The following is a 16495-nucleotide window of genomic DNA, read 5'->3' on the forward strand; positions in this document are numbered from 1 at the left end:
TCCAAGCAGCTGCTGATACCTCGTGTGGAACTGAGTTTTAGGAGACTCTCCAACGAAAAAAGGAAAATATCCCCCTTCCCTCCACCCCGTCCCAAGAGGAACTTCTTTTTAAAAATTAGGTTTTATTAATACTCAGACACTGCTGCATTATAGGGCAGAGAACAAATATAGCAGCATCAGCTGCAATGTTCATACTGTCGTAGATTTACAATAGCCCTATCTTACTACTGCAAACTGTCTCCAGAAGAAAAAGGAGGTAAAACAATCCCACAGCTGTACCGAGGTACAGGTCTGTTTTGTATCAAGAAGTGTCTGTCTAAAGACTTGCTCTGAAAACCTTCATGCCTGTTACTGCTTATTAAAGTAACAGGAACAAACCCAAGCTTGCACTGTAAAAATGACCTGTATAGGCCCTTATGTAGGCCAGTAGCTCCTTTCAGTCCCCTGCGTCTCTTGTGAGAGTACACTGTCACACATGACCACCCCTAACCAGGAACCATTTGCCTGAAGTGCCTTCGACAGACCAAGCCCACCGAGACATCACACATACCTTTAAGGGTTTTTTTTTTTCCTGGAGAGGGGGGAGGAGAGAGAAGGAGGGAGGTAAATCCCCGTTTGGCGCGATGCTCTTCGTCGCTGCTGTGCAAAAAGCAGGCATGCAAGCAAGCGGCCGGCACCGGGGACTCAGCCCCTGCCTCCGCAGCAGCGCCTGCCGCCGCCGGCAGCCGCTCCGCGCCGCTCCGCTCCGCGCCGCGCCGTCGGGCAGCGCCGCTGTCCGTGGTGCTGGCGCGGCGGCGCCGTCTGCGGCAGCGCCGGAGCCCCCGGCGGCCCCGCGCTTGCTGCCGGCCCGCGTCCCCCCTCGCAAGACCCGCTGCGTGTAACTCACGGCGAAGGGGTTTTTTTTTTTTGCTTGCTTGATTGTCTTCTTCTGTCTTCCTTTCTTTCCCTCGCTCTTTCTCTCCCCCTTTCTTCCTTTCTCTCTCTCTTTTCCTTCTTTCTTTCCTTTTTCTTTCCTTCTTTCTTTCCTTTTCTCTCCTTCTTTCTTTCCTTTTCTTTCCTTCTTTCTTTCTTTTTCTTTCCAGGTTGCGAAGTGCTCCTTTGACTTAAGCTTCTTTGCCCTCCCAGCCCGAAAGGGAAGGGGCCTCAACGAGGAGCTTGCCTAAACGAATAAAACCTCCCCTCCGCAGGAGAATTGCTGTAGTTTTCGGGTGTTCAAAGAGTGTTTAACAAGCCACACACGTTTTAGCTTAAGGCTATGTCCAGTCAGCCAGCTAACGTTAATCATATGGACTTCTTTCCAAGACACATTACCAAAGAAAGGGGGCAGTTAATTTGCGGGAAAGCGTATCCTTCCTGGGAGAGGGGAGAATCTAGCTTTCCTTCTGTTGCCACTGCCGACATCAAGGGTTTCTGAAAACGTATTAAAGACGGGAAGGGCCAATGACAAGACAATTCACTCCAACAGCTATTTTCTGCCTAATTTCACTTTAGCACAGTGTATTGGCAAACGTGAGCGCATTATCTGTAGTGATCTTAAGCCTTAAAGGAGAGTATATAAAGTTTTGGCTTCTTTCACTAAAAGCTGGACACTAATTACAGGAGGGATATCGTGCTTTTTGGGGGGAGGACATAGAGGTTTAATCAGAATATCTATCAGACCTGATGGGCAAGCTACTGACGGTGGAGTCCTTTAATTTCCTGAACGTTCAAAAAGCCATGCTTCTGATTTTTAATATCACACTTTGTAGCTTTCTCTTTGAGCCTGCGTTTTTGTTCTGAGAACAGCAGTTTATTCATTCGACTAGCTTATTTTTGCCAACGACTTCAATTGCTTAGGAATTTCAGTGAGCCTATTTTCATTTTTTGCTAATGCACTGCTGACATTCTGCTAAGGAACACTGTTGTTTGCTTAAACACATTCAGCACAAAATGAACTGGGGGAGAAAGGAATGAGGGACGAAATCTAACAATTCCTAAGATGAAAATACAGTACACGAGTTTCACAGATGTGTCCTACTTGGTCTCTGTTCTAACCTGCACTTCAGCACTCGGCCTGGCACAAATAATTGCATTTTCTTCTAAAGACATACACAAAACTTTGCAGATGTGCAATAACACCTTAAAGAACATTACCAAGTTCATTGTAATTGTAGTATCATTAGTAGACATTTAAAAGCAGTTTTGCTGCATCAAAGGATAACAGTTGCCATAATTAGTCAAGAGTCATCGACAGACATTAGATGAACAATAGCGTAACCTCAGAAGACGCTCTCGCTCTCAAAGACTGACACCACTGGAAGCATAATTTGCACATGTTCTGCTACAAACTATATAGACTTTACTTCATGTAGGACTGTTGCATGATTGTTTCGGTAGGGAAATATTTGTAAAAGTGAGAGCCTGCTCTCCAGTTCTTTTTCAGTTCTTAGGTCCGCTACTTCGTCACTTGTTCACCCAGGGACTCATTCATTTTTTCAGAGTTCGGCTGATTCAAAGAGTTAAAAATAGACTGTAAATAATCAGATAAAAATTGTCTGTTCTAGAAAAGCGTCAGATACATTTGGAATGCAATTAATTATGTGAGCTGCAAAACCAGGCCCTCTGTGCCACTTAGTTATTGTCATAGTGATAGGATATGGAGATTACAAGGACCAAAACAAGCATGTTTTCTCTTTCATTTTATTAATTATTTATAAACACTCAAGGACGCTCTCAAGGAACGCTAATTCACTTTACGCCTCTCTTTGAGATCGCATGCCTCTTTCCTTCCGCACCTTGCTACATGCAAGTACTAGACTGCAGTAAATAAGTATCTAAATTTCCTTTCTGAAGGGTTTAAGTGCTTTGCTATTGGAAGTACGCTATGTGCCCGTTGAGTTTTGAGTCAGGGGAAAGAAAACTGTCTTTAGGAAGCATTTCGGATTATAAAAAGAAATTAAGATCAAGTGCAACGAAGGACAAGGAGTGCGAGCAATGAACGGCACGTTTGTGTACACCACGCAGAATTGTTTCTCCCGTACCACACAACGATCTTTCTCTTTGGGAACACAACTTTTTTCCCTGGGAGAGAAAGGAAGCATATAATGACTAAAAGGTCCCCTTCCCCCCACCCCGTTCTCTGCACTCATAACGGTAGTTACAATAAATATCTTTCATTACTACGTCCACTTTCAAAAGGGCAAACTGCAAAAACGATCTTTGGGCAGGGCCCCAACTTTAAATTCAGAGTGCTGACACACGTTTTGCCAGGACAGCATGGGGTGCGCACAGGCATCACGTTTGCTGGCAGCTTTTCCTGCAAAGGCAGGAGGGCACCGGCAGCCGGACGTCCCCGAGCCCTGCGCAGTCCTCCCCCGGACGGCGAGGTCCGACCGCACCTCCCCGCCCTTACGCGAGAAAAAACACGAGCCGCTCTTGCCTAACGCCGCTGCCTCTGCGCTGGGCTCCGTAAGGGCTGCCCTGACCCCTGGGCAACGACGGCGGGGGGTGGGGGGGAGGGAGCGGAGGGAGCCCCGCAGCCCCGGGGCACCAGCCGCCGCCCGGCACCGCGGCGCAGCCCGGGGGCGCCGCGGCCGCGGAGCGCGCCCAGCCCTCCCCGCCCCGCGCGCCGCAACGCAGCCTGAAACGGGGCCGGCCGGAGCGGCAGGCGCCGCGGCCAACGGGCGGCCGCCGCCTCGCCGGGGCGGGGCCGGCGGGAGGCGGCTGGGCCAATGGGAGGGCGGCGGCCGGCAGCAGGTTGCGTTGCGCCGGGGTGGGTGGGGGGAGGAGACCCTTCGGCGCGTGGCGCCGGGGCTGGGAGCGCGGCGCCGCGGCGGGCGGCGGCGGCGGGAGCGGAGTGGAGGGAGGGGTGGGGGGAGGAAGGTTGCGCGCACCCACCCGCGGACACACCTCCCCCCCCACGGACACGCGGCGCGCAGCCGCACGCACGCACGCACGCACGGCGCGGCGCGGCGGCGGTAGGGGAGCCGGGGTGGCGGGGTGGCTATAAATCTGCGGCGCGGCCACCTCCCCGGCACGGCACGGCGCGGCACGGCGCGGCACGGCGTCCTCCCCCCCCCCTCCCCGCCCGCCCCAGCCCCGCGGCTCCGCGCCCACTGAGCGATGCAGCAGCTCGCTCCGGCGGCGCGCCGATAGCAAGGGACCAGCAAGCAAGCAAGCAAGCAGGCAGGCAGGGAGGGAGCGACCGTCCGTCCGTCCGTCCGTCCAACCGAGCGACCAGCCGGCCGGCCGCCCGCCGTTTTAAATCGCCCTTCCATCCCTCCTTGTCTTTGTTCCTTTATTTCTCCCCCTCCCTCCTCTCTCTCTTTTTTTTTTTTTTTTTGGGCATCAGCTGGGTTGCGAAAGGAGCGTAGTCCTGTCACTCTCTCTTTTTTGAGTTTCCCCCTCCCTTTTTTTTTTACATTTTCCTTTTTTTTTTTTTTTTGATTTCTCACGAGTGTTGGACTGCTGAGGGGGGAGGGAGAGGATTTTTTTTTTCTTTCTTTAGAACTGTGCACAGTTTCGCTCTCGTGTTTTGTCTTGAGAGAGCTATCCATCTGCTTCTTACTCCTCTTTATTGGGAAAGCTGCACCGTTACTTTTTTTTTTTTTAAGCTGAAGAGAGAAAGGTAAGTTGTGCCTTGATTCTTTCCATGATTGTATGTGTATGGTAAGGTCTACAAAAAAGCTGAAGATGCATGCAGTACAGAATTACGCTTATTATGTATGCAGTACAGAATTATGCTTTTTATGTATGCTTGCTCTGTATAATACAATTCGTGTACATTGAACTGTATAATGCAATTCGTGTATATTGCAGCGTGACTGCACGGCTCCCTGGAAGTATTTCTAATACTAAGATACCAGCAGCAGAAGTAGGATGACCGTATTGCATTCAAGTAGAAAGGTGTACATGCCGTCTGCAGGACATTGTCAGTCCTGGCCGTGCTGTAAAGTTCCCAGCACCAGACCGCCGGTCTGACTCCAAATACATTGACTTTCCTGCAGCATCTGAGGGCAGCCACCTCGTGCGGATGGGTGAATGAATGAATGAGTATCGCTTTGAAAAGATAAAACCTGCGTTTGCCGATTAGACGGGATAAGACCCCCGCTCCCCCCCCTCCCCCCGCCCCGCCTAATTGCATTAAGCCAAACCGTGTTTTCGTGGCGCGGCCTGTGTGCCGGAGCACACAAAGGCTTGCGGCTGCCTGCCCCCCCTCCCCCCCCCCCCCCCCCCGGTGCGCGCGACGCGCATTGTCAGCGGGAGCGGCACCGCCTGCGGACGAGCCGGTGGCCGGGCCCGTCGGGGCGGGCGGGGCGGCCGCGGGCCCGCGAGCAGGCGAGCGCGGGGGTTGCGCGCCGGCGCCGCTGCCCTTTGTGCCGGGCGGTGCGCGCTGCGCGGTGCGTGGGCGGCCGGCCGCCCCGTCGCGCCGCGGGCTCTGTCCGTGGTCCTACCGCGGCGGCCGGCCGGGGGGGAAGCGCAGGGCGGGGGGCTGTGGGGGGGTGTTTGGGGGATGGGGCAGGAAGTTCGCATTGAGCAGCAGAAGCAAAATCCGAGGTGGTGTGGGGCGGGGGGCCACCGGCAAAAGGTTTGGACGGGGCGTCCCCTCCGCTGAGGCCTCTCCGGGCTTCTCGCCCTCCGTTCCCACGGGGAGGAGGAGGAGGAGGAGGAGGAGGCCCCTGAGAGCCGGCAAACGATCGCGCTGCAGCGTGCGTTGCCCTGCGGGAGCGGACCGGAGCGCTGCCGTTGTTGTTTAATTTATCCCCAGCGCGTTGCTCCTTTACCCACCTAGTCCACGTCGGGAAAGAACTGACACAGCCCGGGGCAGGTGGGTGGGACAGGACCTTCCCCCGCTTCGTGCCTCCACGCGGCGGTGGTGTAAACTGCTGCCCCTGTACTATTTTTCACCCACCGGCCACCCGTCGGCGGGGATACCAACCCACGGCCCGCCCCGACGACGCGGGCAGCCCCCGGGCCGTGGGAGCGCGCTGGGCGGCGGCGGCCAGGCACCGTCCCCGCCACGCTGCCACCTCCGTGGGGTGTGTGCGGGGGGGGGGGGAGAGCAGCCGCGCCGGCACCTGCCGTCGGGCGCCGCCCGCACCCACCGACGTGGCTCCCGCGGGGTGGGGTGGGGGGGGGGGAGGCTGCGCGGGCGGGACCCACGACGGCGGGGGCGGTGGGGTGGGGGGGGCGGAGGCGAGGGGTGGGGGGGGCGAGGCTGCTTCCTTTGCCCCCCCCCTCCCTGGCGGGGCGCGGGGCTCCTTGAGTGGCCGGCGGCGGCGTCGCTCAGGCGGGGGGCGGGCGGGGGGCGCCGCTATCAGCCCGTCGCTGCCGCCCCGCGCCCGCTTCCTGCGGCACCGGCACCGGCACCAGCGGCATCTGCGGCCGGCAGCGAGCGGGTGAGGCGGCGTCTCGGGACCGCGCCGTCTAGCTCTTCGCTTTTATCTCCTTTATTTGTTTTTTTTTGTTGTTTTTTTTTTTTTTAAAGGAGGCACCTCCTGCCGCGCGGGGTTGGTTGTTAGGCGTAAGGGGACGCAGCTTTGCGCGGGGGTGAAGAGCGGGAGGAGGAGGAGGGGTGGGGATTTGGGAGGGGGGGGGGGATGGTGGAGTGAGGAGCCGTCCGGGACGTGGGGGAGGTGAGCGAGGTCCTCGCTTGTCCTTGGAGGTGTTAAAGCCCGCAGTGTGCAGAGAGCCTGCCACGCTCCTCCGTCGTTGTAGTAGGTAGCCTGTGAGTTGGTGGGTGGGGTTTTTGTTGGCTTGTTTGTTTGTTTTTGGAGGTGTGGTTTTTTTTTTGGGGGGGGGGTCGTTTTCGGGTGGTTGCTCTTCCAACTTGCAAACTCTTAGAGTAGCTGCAGAGTTGCATCCAAAGCGGCTTGCTGCTGCTGGCAATTTCTTTTTGTCCGAACTGCTCTTGTCTTCCCCCCCACCCCCTTCCTCGTGCTGGATTGTCTTTTTTGTTGTTGTTGTTTTTGTTTTGCCTGTTTTCCTCATTTAGGATTTTTCCTTTTTTTTTTTTAATGTCTCTCTTTTCTCTTTCCCATGCGGTGCTAATTGGATGCGTTTGGCACCTGTGGTTTGTTGCTCCCCCACTCCCCCCCCCCCCGAGAAAGCATTGTGCAATAAGCCCTTCATTTCGTCTCAAACGCCTCTTCTGCCTCAGCGACTTTCTCCCCCACTTGGCGTGTTTTTTCCCTTCCCCGCCACTCTCCCCACAGCCTGCCCCGCTTACCCCGCTGCTTGGGGGCCGACCTTGCTGCAAGTGGGGTTGCTGGCAGCCCCACCACCGGGGCGTCTGCACCAGGATCTCCTGCTGGGAGGCGGGGGTTGGAGGGGGGGGAAAGGTTGCAGCTGCCCGCGGTCGCCTGCACGCGTGGCGATAACCCGCGTGGCTGCAGGGGGGCTCCAGCCCCGCCAGCGGGGAGGAAGGTGCCCTGGCCCCGCAGCGAGGTGGAGCGGGGGCGGCGGGGGCTGGACGTGGGGCTGGGCTCGGGGCTGGGAGTAACTGCTCGGCCGTGGGGCGGTGCCCTCACACCCCCCCCCATCCCGTCTAGGGTGAAGAAACCGTGGAAGGCTTCAACTTTGCAAGTGTGTGAAACTTTTTAAATTTTTGAGTGGTTGCTCCTCCTTGAGCGGCTGCTGCCACCCCTCTGCGCTGGGGGGTGATGAACGATGGGTAGGAGGCTGGTGGCTTTAGCACCATGCGAAAACCGAAAGCGGGAATGCTGGTGGAGGGGGCGGGAGAAGAAAAGCTTGCTGCATGTTTTGAGGGCAATCTCAAAGTTTCTGCTAGAGAGCTTCGCCCTTGGCGTGGCTGCTCGGGGTCAGGTCTCATGCCCCCCCCTCCTCCCCCCCTCCCAATCAAGTATTGGGGCTGACCTTGCCAATAAGTGCTGTTTTACAGGAAACTCTTGCAGAGAAATCAGTAAAGTGAGCTTCTGTGGGACTCTTCATTATCCTTTTTTTCTTTTAAATTCTGCTAGGCTTCATCTTTTTTGGCCTCTTTGTAGGTAATGTGCATTGGCTTTATTTTCAGTTAATTGCATCATTTAAAAAAAAACCTCCTTAGTCTTGTTGGAGAGAGGGATTAAAGCAACTTGTTTCATTTACATAGTACCAATAATAATGGCTAAAATAGCTAGTCTCGGCAGGGAAGACAGTTCAGTATCCCTTTTCCCTCTATAATCTCTCTGTTGCGTAGTTTGATCTAGATTTCTGTGCAGCAGTTTAAATGTGGTTATAGATTGTTGGAATAATGGAAATATTACTGCAAAATTTAAAAGAATGATTTAAATGAAGTCTATGAGACTAAATATGTTGCTACGTTTATGGAGCTTTTGAAGAAAACTTTCATTATATAACTTAGTAATTAGATAAGACTTATGTGTCTGGCACTTTATGTAAGTGTTATGTTTGATAAACTAGTAATTCCTGGTTAATTGAGTATTTAACAGTATGTAGGAGTTTGTGTGTGTATACACACACACACGTATGTATGTATTCTTTTACTAAAAGGCAAGACACTCTTTATTTTTCTGTGCTGACTTCCTTATTTCTTTCTTCATGACCACTGTTAGTTAAATTAATCCAAGGGTCCAGAAAATATTCCAGCAAGTGTGAATCTGTCCTCTTAAGGGAAGATAACCACCAGGATATTAGCTAGACCTTGAGTTTTGCCTTTTTCTTTTAATCTTAGGGAGATTTCGATTGTAGAAATCACATTAAGTCTTCCTCTTCCCTCTCTTTCATGGCCTTTTGGAAATGTTATATTAGGGTTGAATGTTTAAGAGTGGACTTTGAATCTGCTTTGTAGCTATTATGCATACATATTTTTGTTTGCAAATACAAAAAATGGTAATTCTTCCTACGGTTTGAAAAGGATGCTATTGCTGTGATATGCTTACAGCATTTGCAACAGCAGACACATACAAATGACCTTGAAACTGCCAGGGAGTTTTATCATCTTGTTTTTAAAATTTGACAAAATAACAGCTTTGGTTCCCTTTTCAAACGTCTTATGGCTATACCGAACCTTGTATTTCCCTTCAAGTAGAGCTGTCTTAATGTTTGTATGTTTTTATTCTGGTAGAGTGGTTGAACTCTCTTCTGCACAGTGGAGGTTTTAATTACTTTCATCTTTAAAACTGATATTTCTTCAATATGTTTGTATTTGCATAAATCTCTTCCTGTTGTTGGCTTAATCACACTAGTATAATACTTCTGCATGCAAGCTCAATATGACTTTCCCGTACCAATCTGAACTCCGCTTTTCCAGTTGAAGTTCCAGTTGAAATTCCTCTACCCGGACCTGTTTCGAATGATGTTTTCCAGTGAGAAGCATAGGTCATCTTACCAGGGTGTTTTTGGATTTATTTCGTTATTGGCTCTTCCAAAATCGTAAACTGCAACACTTAAAAAACAGACAGAAATGGAGGTGGGGAGGACCCAGGTGTAGTGAGTTTAGAGTGTTTCAAGCAGCTGCGAACTGATCTGGAGTAGCTGTGTATGTTTTTTTTTTTTTTTTAAGTGCCACTAAAAGCCTTTCAAATTATTTCCCAGACTTCTGAATGGCCTTGTTTAAACTACATCAAAGCTACACCCAGACTGAATTCTGCTAATGCCCCTGTAAAGCTAAATGAGCTAGATTAGGTAGGCTTTATTTGGGGGATAGATAGGAAATAAATGACACATCTAGTATTTTCTTGCCAAAAAATTCCAAGAAATACTTCAGCTCTTCTGTGCATCTGTCTTAAAATGAGACAGTGCTAATGTAGAGATGGACTCAGCATGTAAAAACATCACAAGGATCTAAGGGCAAGCTCTTTCCTGGAACAGTGATGTTGAAATGTTGCTTTTATGGGTAAAACCTTGCTGTGCTGGAGCATAATGATGTTTTATTCTATTTATTGCCACTGATGTTCTTCAGAGCAATAAAACAAAAAGCTAGCTGATAGATAAACTTGATTTGTGATGAGTGTACGTTTCGATCTTTCTTTAATGCTGTCTCTGCTTTTGTTCTAATGCTTTTGTAATAGATGTTGGCATCTACAGAGGGCAATGAATGCTACCAGCTGTTACAAAGAGTTTTAACAGGAGAGGGCATTGCCTTTGTGCACTCAGCCTTTTTTATTTTTCCTAACAGCCCTCAAATTATTTGAAAAAATCTCAGTCCTGTTCAGGAGGGTTAGCTGATGGTGCTTTGGGTTTGACACTTGTTGGTCCAGTTCTGAAGCAAGCAACTGCATACTTTTCCATCTGTTATCTGTCTAAATCTAGCTAATTTCATTTACTGCAGAGGACTTTTTCTGGAGAAGCTGGCATAACAGAATTCGAATTTGTGGCTTTTAGCTATGTGACTGTTGCTACCACCTGTGGGTCAAATCACGATGTTTTGTTGCCCAGTCCTCGCTATTGACACTTTTTTTTTTTTAAAAAGTCATACCAAGTTTCTGCTGGCAAAATAACTTTCATAGGCCAGCTCCGTGACTGTCACCGGAACTGGGAGAAACTGCTGGTATTGAGCAAGCTGCCCTGGCCCAGCAGGCGTTGGTGTTGGTTGTAGGGACTCCTAGCATCTCCCATGCTGCTGCTGTGTAACTATATCGCACCCTGTGCTTGGCAGAGGCTGTAGTTACAAAACAGCTAATTGCAGGTTTTCCCCATTTGCAAGCACTTGCTGTTTTGTCTAGGCTGCTCTTGGCAAGGCACAGAGCTGTGCAGAAAGTACACCTGTAAAAAGATGACCTCAGTGAAACGTTCAGCCTTAGTAATCAGGGTTTTGTAGAGAGTGCTGTTTTTCAGTTTAGTAAGTACGTGAAGTAGTTACAAACCGCTTACGGCAGAAATCTTAAACGCTCTTTTCCGGGAAACTTACTTAAAAATTCTAAAGGCGCATCAGTTTTTGAAACAGATCAGTCTAATTCTGTCTTTGCTGGCGAGGTATCTGGAGTTTTAGGAACTGTAATTATATAATAACAACGCAAACTGTAATGGCAAGGTATTACTTGCGTACATTTGAAAAATCCAAATTGGAAGCAAGCTGAAGCTTTCCAGAGGGAGCTTATAAAACAATTCCGTCTTGCATTGTTTTCTCCTTTCTTTAAGCTACTGCTTTTCTGGTAGTCTAGTACTAGACCATCAGGGGTTTCTCACTGATATTGATAGTTACAGCGAGCCCAAACATACGTGGGTTTGGAAGAAGCTATAGTTTCCTAGTAGAAAGTGTAATGAGTGTAAGAGGTTTAAATCGAGAGTACAACAGCCTGGGGATGAGAGTGAGAATCATTCTAGACAGTCCTACTTTTCACTTCATCAGATTTTTGGTGATGCTATTTCTTAATTCCTTTATCCGCAGTTCTGAGGTTGCTGGTGATGCTCAGCAAAAACTGCACAGAATGTTTGTTTCAAAGGAAAAAAAGGGGGTGGGGGGTTCTTCAGGTTTGGAAGTACAACTCTATGTTATATAGCTACTCTCACTCTCTTCTTACTTTCCCCTTATCTCCCCATCCCCCCCCCCACCTCAAGTAGTGAGGGGTGAATAACAGCATTGCTATAACCTTTTCCTGATATAGAGAGCCCAATAGTAACTGGTAAATGCTTCTTTTATATGGTTAGCTATGCCATTTTTAAGCAGGCTAAAACCTATTAACTGTAGGTGCCAAGTACTGTTCCTCACCCCAGGTTGTTACTGGATTAAGTTTACTACCTGTCATTTAAAACAAAATGACTCTCAGACCCTTAGAGCAGATGAGGTTGTAAGATCCTGTATGAGTAAGAGAATATCTTATCTTTGCTTTAGTGAGCAAAACTGGCTTTTCCCAGTGCAACTGCTGTTTATGCCCAAATGACTGTGAGCCTAGAGAAAGCCAGTAAGACACTGACGGTTCTGTTGGCTGGCGTTGAGGGCTCCAGCCAGTTTCTGTGGTTTTTCAGCTCCGTGTGGAGTAGGCTTAGATAATCTTGTATATAGATGGTTACCGAATTGATAAAACGTAATCTAAAATACATATATGTAATTTCTTGAATACTTGAGTACTAGTAGAGTAGGGAGAATCTGGACATCTGACCGCTTCGTGAAATGTTCTAAACACAGGTGGGAAAGGCTGTTCAGGGCGTTCAAGGAATAATCACCATGATGCACTGAGCAGCTTTTCTGTGGGCCTGGGCTAGGCACCTTTGCTCTTAAACTCCTCAGGATTTTTTTTTTTTAAACTAAATACTTAGATTTAACCAAACAATCTTAATGTGTGCTTGTGGAATGAAACTGCCTTTGCATGATTGCTGAAATGCTTGTGTTCTGTACTTCTGGTTCAAATCTTAATGACAGAAACGAAATTAGTAGGGTTTGTTTTGCAGTATGGTTGAATAGAGTTAATATTTACTTACTTGAATTTCCAGGAAACTTATAGGCAAATGCATTACTTAGTCCCTTTAACTTATAAGGGGTGAGAGGAGGAGACTCCACTGTGGAAATGGAATAGTAATGTAAACTTGACTTTTCTAGCAGTAATGTCTCTGCTTCTTACCTTGCCAGTAATGTTTTGATTTTTTTTTTAAGTCTTTTTAAATTTTTCCTCTTCAGAAGTAGAATTGTTGCCTGTAGTGGCACTTGGAATCTGCTTCCTTTTGTTTTTTTGTCCATTTTCCTGTTTCTTGTTATGTTGACTCACTGAAGATTTCTGCCATGTCACCTAGAGCAGGGTATGAGAGGAGGCTGGGCAGAAGAGAACAGACAGATCTGCTTTGTGTGATTTCCACCGAGCTAAATGGCCGGGTTGAAGTAGAGGTTGCACGAGGTTTTGCATATATTCAAACTGTGTCTGCGTACCACTGGGGCCGAATGTGTGAAAGGGGCCTCTTAGGCTTGCATGTCTTTGATTTCAAGGTCAGTAGCAGATAAGTTCAAAATATTCCAACTTGTAACTAAATCCAGGTTGGTAGGAAAAATTCTGTGGTTTTGTGGCACTGGATGCTATGTCTAGTGCTGCGTTCTGGGGGTTGGACAGTCAGCCTTCGTGTGCCAGGGGCTGTGGGTTTTGGTGTTACGTAAAGTCGTGGCAAGTTTAATGTTAATATACTGTAATGTGTGTATATGTATGACTGTGATGTGTATGGGGGGGTGGTGTATGTACGTATGTATGAGCTATGGATTTCATGGTGAAATCTGTCATGGCTCTTCTCCAGTACTGAAACTCTTAAGGATCTCCACCATTTCTGGAAGGCACCTGTTTTAGGCTCACTGCAATGGGTATCGAATGTGAGAAATGAAATATCTGGACCCTGGGTAAAGGGCGGTGGTTTGTTTGCCCTGTGTTTGTGCTGGGACTTGCGAGCTTGGCTTTTTCTGTGTTGTGACTCGGTCAGCAGTGTAAATGTCTCTGGCTTGTGATTTCAGCTTCGGTACCTAAGTGCGGCACTTGTCCGCTGCTTATCTGTTCTTACCCTCGTTGTTTTAAGGGTATCTGTGAATATCTCCTCCCGTCTATTTAGATGGCTTTCCCAAAGTTATAGGGCCTCTCCTTACATGCCACAGAAAGATGTGCCTAGTTTTGGTCAGTGCTTTTCCAAAAGTTTTCTGGACAGCTGGATAGTTTTCAGTGGCTGAAGGAACTTGTGGGACATAAATGCACTCCTTTAGCTACAGAAATAGGTAAGTGTCCTGTGCCACGTCCTCAGGTGATGCTGACAGAAGTGCATGCATTGATGGGAAGCGGGGAGAGGAGGAGGAAGAGGTTCCCTTGGGGCTCTCTTATAATAGTAGGAGGATTCTGAAGATCTGGGAGTGGGTGTTGTCGTGACAATGGAAAGGATTTGGGGGGGTATTTAGACTTCTGAATGATTGCTTTGAGCGTGCATAGCAATTACACTGAAATTGGTAATATACAGAAAGACTGCTAGTAGCAAACATACCTTCACTGTGCTCACGTTTTGTCTTGTAGTAGATTTCTTGTTTCATTGCCATCCATTTTGTTTGTCGTTTTGAAATGCTGAAAAACTAGTGCTGTAACTCTGTTTCTGTTAATCCGTTAGCATTAAATTTCATGTACGCCAATCCAGTTTCAAGGCAGAGCACGATCTTGGAATTTACTTACTTCTTCTATATCTACCATTCATCTCCAGTCTTGAACCAGGAAACATAGCTAGTTAAAGGTAAGAGGCAAATGCTATAGCTTACATATCACAGTCGGTATAAGAAGGGTTTCTTGAATCTTAAGTACACTTAATATATACTTACTATTATTGTAGCTAAGGCTCTTATTTTCATCTCTAGTAACATACTTAAAAATCTCATCAGGCTTCCTGCTGCATTCCCTTCTACCCATTATGTATTAGAAGCTGTTTTCTGTCCGTTTCCAAGAAAGGGACAACTAAGGTCATAATTCTAAAACACCATATGCTTCTTGTAGCCTTTTCTGCATATGTGAAAAGTAAGCATGTATTGCATTTGCTTAGTAGTGAAGAAATGGGTTTATTAATGAGTTTAAATAACCTTTTTTTTTTTTTTTTGTTTTAGTTATATCCCAGAAATGAGTTCCTGACCTAAGACTGCTATTCCTAATCTGGCCAGAAAATCAGTTCTGACAGGGATTCTAAATCACTAACAAAGTGAACTATATAGAAAGAGGAAGATTTTAAACTACTTTTGCATTCATCTAGCTGAACTGTAAAACTTGGCATCCATGTTTGAGATGTTGGTAGGCAAGAGGAGAATTACAGCCTCATTAAGCAAGTAGTTGATTTTTTTTTTTCTTTTCCTCCCCTTCCTGTAATGGTTGAGCAAACTGAAAGAAAATTAAATGTGGAGTCATGCTCGCCTTTTGATAAAGACTATTTTTATAAGGAGTACTTTTCCTGTAATGAGATTCATCTGTGCCAGTAGAGTTTAAGGCTATAAACTCACTATTCTGATGAAGGAGACTTCAGGCTTGCTTTGGAGACAGCTCTGTTGGTCAGGGATCTCTTCCCTACTGAATCATAACTAGGCAATGGAGCTGATTTTTGTTGATGATTTCTTGCACAGCTGGATGTGTAGGGAATGGTGACTGCACATGCATCTGGTGGTATAATGTGGGCTATGCATACAAAGTGTCTGAGAAGGATCTTCTGTCCAAGTATTGGAAAACATCAGGTGAAGAGTAGATTCCGTTACTAACTTTTGAGTTTGATAATCTGGTCTTTAAGAAGTAGCTGTTACAAAAGGAACAGATGTTGCTGACTAGGAGCAGTTGCTGTAGCAGAAGAATGAACTCTGCTTTTCCTCTTGCTTTCGCTAACATGGACATCTCCCTCCTGGCAATCTCTTAAAGATACTGATCGCATGTAATCAGGTGCAGTAAAGGTTGTGTATTTTAGCTGGGAAACAAGAAGTTAATGTTCTTGAAGCAGTGCTAATTAAGTCAAATTGCATATCTTTGATGTAAATTGCATGGAATGAGCAAATGCAGCAATCTCCATATTCAAAGGAACACATACACAAGAGAACACAAGATGAGTTGATATTTCTGTATGAACCTTTTCCTTTTGCTGACTTTTACAATTAACTCCGCACTTTCAATTTTAATTTACACTTTGCTTATAAAAATCTTGGGTAATGTTACTGCTCTGTGTCCAACGTTATAATCATTGTTCAACTAGTGAATGCTCAAATGTTCTGATGCTGAATATTAATAACCAACTAACTGTTCTCCTGTTTATTTTACTGGGTTGCCTTGCCCCTTTCAAAACTCTGATATCTGTTTTCATGATTTGCTTCTCTGAGAAGGCTGTGTTGCCTTTCTCTGCATATATCTATCTTAAAATCTGGCTTTTAGGCTAATAGGAAAAGCTGTAGGCATGCAATTCTAATTATATGTTTATACCACACTAAGGTAACTATGAGTATATTCCCATCCAATTGAAGTAGATGTACACAAGACTTTGCACTGACCTAGCTAAATGAGTATAAAATGGTACACTCAGATTGGTGCAGTGTTATCTAGACAACATCTAACACTATTTGGGCAGCTTTGTACACTTGAATTGCAGATGGTAGGTGTTTGTTATGTGTAATGTGTATGGATCGAAGAAACTAAGGATAATCCTTTATGCAGTGGTATAGAAGTATATCAGGATTAAATGGGAATAGGAAAACTGAGTATTCCTACTGAGTATATATTGAATATCGGAATATTTCTTGAAACATACAAGTATTAGACACTGAAATATTGTACATGTAGCAAAGAGGTGAAGATGCCAATTGTACCTGGATACAAGATGAATAGTTTGAGCGGTGTCAGTGACCCGTGTTTGAGAACTTCTAAAGCTGCTCAGTCTCTTGGACATCTTTTAAGGCGCATAAGACTCCAATTACCTTGCAATGCTTTTTTTTTTTTTTTTTTTTAAACTAAGCAGATGGAGGAGGTGTAACTTCTTGGTCCTCAGCTCCTAGATGAGCCCTTCCTTCTGGTAAGCGTGTCAGTTTTATATTTTCTTATCCTGACTTGAGCAAGAAGATGGACTTGAACGTTTACGCTCTGTAGTC

At 47.3% G+C, this 16495-nt stretch overlaps 1 protein-coding gene across 10 annotated transcripts in view; it reads left to right on the forward strand.

Moving 5' to 3' along the window:
* Nucleotides 1-3898: 3898 nt before the first annotated feature.
* ELAVL2 (ELAV like RNA binding protein 2) overlaps nucleotides 3899-16495 on the forward strand; it is a 92931-nt gene continuing 80334 nt past the window's right edge. For 4 of the 10 annotated variants that reach the window (XM_009686777.2, XM_009686778.2, XM_009686775.2 and 1 more), the window contains exon 1: nucleotides 4522-4606. The gene's annotated coding sequence lies outside the window, so the exon portion shown is untranslated. Of the gene's footprint in view, nucleotides 4607-5786; nucleotides 5807-6347; nucleotides 6378-16495 lie in introns of those variants that run through there. The other 6 variants (XM_009686776.2, XM_068928517.1, XM_068928516.1 and 3 more) reach the window with 6 other exon arrangements.

This window comes from Struthio camelus, chromosome Z (assembly GCF_040807025.1).
Source record: "Struthio camelus isolate bStrCam1 chromosome Z, bStrCam1.hap1, whole genome shotgun sequence".
Classification (NCBI taxonomy): domain Eukaryota; kingdom Metazoa; phylum Chordata; class Aves; order Struthioniformes; family Struthionidae; genus Struthio; species Struthio camelus.